Source organism: Mytilus galloprovincialis, chromosome 1 (assembly GCF_965363235.1).
Source record: "Mytilus galloprovincialis chromosome 1, xbMytGall1.hap1.1, whole genome shotgun sequence".
NCBI classification, from domain to species: Eukaryota; Metazoa; Mollusca; class Bivalvia; order Mytilida; family Mytilidae; genus Mytilus; species Mytilus galloprovincialis.
In genome coordinates, this window is record NC_134838.1 from 93,152,861 (window position 1) to 93,158,860 (window position 6,000).

The window sequence follows — 6,000 nt, forward strand, 5'->3', positions numbered from 1 at the left end:
TAAAAATGAATAACTATAAATTTAAAAAATATCACGTCATTAATAATAGTTTTATTCCTAGTTCAGGACCCATGTAAAAAACAAAACATAGTTTGTAAAAGGGACCGGGTGGCACGAAATCAACTTTATTGTCTGATGTTGTATACAGTTATATCATCATTAGATAGTATTATTTTAACTTGAGATAAACCAAACATGAAAACGGTATGACACTCCATGCGAAACTATCAGTCACCATTTCAAGTGTACAATTAAGAATGGAAACGGGGAATGTGTCAAAGAGACAACAACAACCCGACCAAAGAGCAGAAAACAGTCCAATGTCAGCAATTGATCTTCAACACAGCTAGAAAAAAACTTGTTTTAGCATGATGAGTACATTCGAGAGTGCATTGAGACCGAAAAGATGAGTTTTCAATGTTATTTACCTAACAAAAAACAGTTTTATAGTTTGTTATATCCGGACTTTTAATAGTTTGCTATATATGCGGTATTAATAAAGGGCATATACAGCAGCTCATTAATAAAGGTCATATACAGCAACCAATAGTTGCTAACAACTTCAACATTTGGTCTCTGTTGGATGGTTGTCTCATTGGCCACCGTACCCAGTCACCCTTATTGCATACTGATCTAGAGTACGCGGAACTTAATGTACTAATTACACATTTCGCAACAATTTCTCGCAATATAAACTCACCATCGACCGAAGTTGCTAAAGTGATTATCATTGGCCGCCACCTTCCTTTGTTTACGAACAATACACTGAACATATACTACCAAACTTGGAGATGTTTCTAAAAGGTTCTTTAAAAGTGCTGTTTTTTAGGGACTCGATTTTTTTTATTTCTTATTGCCGGCCCTTAGGAAAAAGTCTTCAAAAGCTTTACTGCATGGACAGTCTGTAACAAGTCACACAAATGATCATTATACTTTTTATGTATCATTGGCCCTCATAAAAGTTCAATATGGCATCCAGGGGCTTATATAAGTTCGTTCAGGGTATTGTAATGCAATTGTCCTCAGACTTGTTAGATAGGTTAGATGGCTAATACTTACAAAGAAAACAAAGCTGCGTTAAAAAAGCGATACTGGCAGAATTGAACTAAAAATGAGGAAATCCTCTATAAAAAAAGTCCTCCTGCACCCCTCAGAATATCAAATGGTCGTCTCTTAAATTACAAAGGCTCTAAGTGTATACTATAAAAGTATTTAGCAAGCTGTTCGTCCTATCTGAAAAAGGTGTGGAAAAGATTCACAACAGGTCGCTAGTATCTGAAAAAAAAATCAGACACAACTCAATTAGGAAACACACATGTGCAGATGGTGTAGGTGAATGAACGATCCCATGTTACTGTTTGTTTTGATTTTTTTGGTAGTTTGTTATGATATTTTCTAGAGTTTCAATGCCGAATGACAAAGGCTTTGGTGAGGGAATGTTTTATTCATAATCACCCAGTTTATTAATGCAGTACTCATTAAAACATGCTGTGTTTCAGTTTGTACTTTATAACGTCAACGTGGGAGACTTTGCTGTATCACCTCCCGGAAGATCAATAAACTTTACTATAAAAATAACCTTTTCGGTGTTTACCTGTGTTTACGTCTAGAAATACAAAATGTTTGTATCCTGTCACACCTGTTTATAGCCAAGTAAAACGGTGTACCATTTGACATTGTGATGACGTATTGTCAGCCCTATTTTCAATACGCATCACAAAATTTTCTTTCTGACGTCACCACCAATACAACAGTAATAAAGAACAAAACAGGATGTCTTTATAATTACATGTATAATACACTTCTGTAACAATGTGTGCGTGGCAATGTGTTCTAATGATTTATACGTAATGTCTTTTAATTTACTACAGTTGTTATTCATATGATACTAAGATATTCTAGATAGTGGACTTTGAAGATTCTCCGCAGTAAACACATAATCATTTTTGTCGTGCAACTAAATATCTTTATTTTATTTGCAAGTGTACCAGCAGCGTTTCCATGGATGCAAACAGCACAGAAACAATGACAAATTAACTATTTAAGACGAATGGGATCTTCATTTTATTTTAAAATAAATTTTCACTTCTGAATTTTTAAAAACGGCCATGTTAAAAATTAATCCTTTTCAAATGCAAGACTGGTATTTTGTGTAATCTGCTTAACATTCTTTGTAAATCATGCATGTAAAAATATTACATGGAAGTCGGGTATACTAAATGCTTCAAAAATGTCTGAAAGGAAATTTTAAGTATGTTCTTTAACATGTTTAAAATATGAACCATTTGGGTATATAAATCTATGATTTGATATACTCAGTGAAGTAAAAACGATCGATATAGTCAGAAAGTATTTGATCTAGGTGTTTTAAAACAGCAAAATGAAGATCAGACAATCAAACGATATGTTAAATTAAGTCGGAACTACTTTTATGAAAGACTAGGTCAGTTTCAGTACAGCAGCATGGATCTTTGACGTCATCTTGATTTGTTTTAATCATCCTATGGAATGTTCTTCCTTCGTACTGACTGATAAACTTAGAAGTAAAGCTGAATCATTTGGTAAAGTTATATATATATATCGAAAACAAAGTAAAATTCATTATTTTATCTAATTATTTCTGATTCCTATTGGGGCTGAAATAATCAATTGGAGATTAATCTCAACAAATCTAAGTTGCAAATATGCCATATTTAATACTGAAAATTACTATCCATGAACATGGGAATAAATTGGTTTTTTTTTTCATCATTTCTGTCTTTTAACCTTAATTTTTAAATGATTATATAGAATACATCCAGGATTGCTTTATAAATATCTATAGGTTGAGATATAAAATATGAAGCTAATACTAGAATGAAATTCAAAACAGTGTGGCTGTGGCCATTGATTGACACATTAAATTCATCCATTGACTGGGACAATTTAGGTGAACGTTTGTATGTAACGACCACTGCTCACTATGTACTTTTTAAAGACACTTAAACTATGGGGTCACCAAAGGTTCTCAACACCTTAATAAAGTAATTCGAAAAATTAATCAGAAATAACACGATGTTTTTATTTATATCAATTATATAAATCAAAACATAAAGGTTATTCCTGATTAATTTTTCGAATTATTTTATAATTAAAGGCGTTAAGAAACCTTTGGTGACCCCACAGTTTAAATGTCTATCGTAGGTACGTCGTGAACAGTGGTCGTTACAGACAAACGTTCACGTAAATTGTCCAAGTCAATGGATGAATTTAATGTGTCAATCAATGGCCACAGCCACACTGTTTTGAATTTCATTCTATTAATATAAACCACCCTAAACACTCTGCTCTATTAAGTCTATGCCTGCGCATTCTGCAAGAAAAAAACTTAAAATTTTCAATGAACAATATAATTATATGATATATGTGTGTAAGGAGGCCCCAAACAATAAGCCGTCACTTAGATTTGTGTATATATTTCAACAAACTGACATGGGACGAAACTGACAGGGAATGACAGTAAAGCGGTTCGTCCGTAAGTAAGTGGTACTAGATAGTGTCGAGAGTCATAGGCTTCATCCTTTACATATATAAGAGGCATATATTTGTGATAAGTAATTGGAACCATGAAGACGAACATTTGGATAGTCCCCAAAGAATGGATTGATATACTGTGTCGCTGTAAACATATTTACACTCATATGTTGGTGGTCCCTTCTCGGTGACAACCTGTCCTTCTGAGTCTTTGTTGTTTTGTAAAGCCTTTACTGACGATATGACTGTGGTGCTTTATAACTGGTCCTTCCGAGTCTTAATTTTATAGTTAAACAATTTGTGTTAGTTTATGTTCAAAATTATAATACATATTTTTTTCTCTTTTCGACGGAAACATTCTACATACATGCGTTAGTGCCATATCTTTTGTTTTTAAATCCTTTCCCCGTTGCATCATTTATGTCATGTTTCGATCACGTTCTGAAAAGTTATTCTGTGCATGAAATAGGACATATGCTATTTGTATATACACCTCTATATATCATAAACCACAAGCAGGTGACATTCAAAACAGTTTTTTTTTATACGAAAACAGTCCAAAGGGCAAACAAATGGAAATATAGCATAGCATGCACAGTTGTTTATTTAGAGCTATGCCAAAGCAATCAAATGTGTTAATCCAACTCGTTAGCAACGTACAATTACCAAGTAAATGCGGTACAGTTAGTTTGGAGACTGTTGGTTTTTACTATCTGTATATTTGCATTCTACGTATATATGGTGCCTTTTTTCTCTATTTGTCTTAATTTGAAACGTTTAAAATGATTACATTCGATCCACGCCAGATTAAACAAATCACACCCAGTTCCATTCTCAATTTTACACATTGTACAAGCATAATGAGCAAACTATCGTATACCCCACGTGAGGACAATAAAGTTGGCTTTTCCACGATGAACGTGTAGTTATACACATGTTTTAATGGGTATATTCAGGACATGAAAGAAGAAAAAAACATTTAATCTGGGAATAGATTCCACAACGTGGATCGTCCTGGATATAAAGCTGGAAGGTAGGATTGGTCTGTATGCATGCAGGTTGTGTTGAAGCACCGTAAGATCGTATCCAGTACATATTAGCGAGAAGCGCTTGATTAATTCGACAATGAGCGATATTTTACCATGCAATTTTAAACAAAACGTCAGTCTAATGGAACTAGATCGAACTGGTATTACATCATTTTTTTAATGGCAAATGGATGAAACCATGTATGCAAATCCTTGATGATAAATCGATTGTCCTACTAACTCAGTTTCAATGATTGTACCACCAGCGTCACGTAATGAATAATGAATCGTGCAGCAATATTCTCTGCACTAACAACGTCAATACAATCGACAATTAAGATACCAGTGCACAGTATTATTTTTACTAATGAGTTTTGTATTTGGCTGTGCTAATTGCAATAATATGGCTGAAAATCATTTCTCTATATGGAAAGTTATCAAACCACATGTCACATACAGACCCACTTAATTTTTCTTCCAATGACAAGCACGTTATTTTTGTTGTAAAATATGCCTTACATACAGTTGAACTGAATATAGATCACAAAACAGACTCCCTTTCTGTATATAAGTAAAATGATGTTGTCCAATGTTTCGGAAAATCATAAACAGCCGGGAGTGAAGTATATTTCCAGTTCGGTAAACACATTATTTCGCTATTCATTTTTATAACAAAAATGTTTCTGATTCAGAAAACTAACTTCCTGGCATTACAGAACCGAGAGTACGAAAAAACCTTTGAAAATAATAGAATTTATGTAACATACATAAATTCGGTTATTGTAGTGGAAAGTTTTAATCTTGTCCGTTGCAGTACTTTCCTTTATAAATTCACATGTAGTCGTTAAGATGTATAGCTGTGACGTCAATTTGACGTTAACGTTCTTTTTAACTTTGAGCTGCAAGAGGACAGACGTGTATAATTACAGAGAGAAGTATTTTGAAAATACCCACCATCCCTTCACTATATATAGTTAAACCATGTAGTTTTGTTTGGGTACTGCTCTTTTGTTCTTTTTATTTTCAGGTACATGTATTTACTAGTAGTTAGAGTTTCAGTATGAAAAATTCGTCTCCATTGATGATTTACCATGTGATGTCTCAGTTAGATGTTGGATGACGTATAGAAATATTTGATCGTTAAAAAGTGAAAAATGTGTTTGGCAACTTCGCTGCGTGTGATAAACTACAGTTACAGTTGTTTATATTTTAGTGATAAAGTACATTTTGTGGATCGCTGTATCCCAGGATCCAACAGCTAAGTTAGTTGATCCCAGGATCATACATCTATCTATCTATATATATCTATATATATCTAGTTATCTGTAGGTTGCCAGAGGTAACCGTTAATGATCTATACATCTATGAATCTAGTTATCTATGAATCTATCTAGTTGAACAATATATATCGTTGAATAAATTTGTGTTTGATAATGAAAAACTGTGGTCAATACTGCCA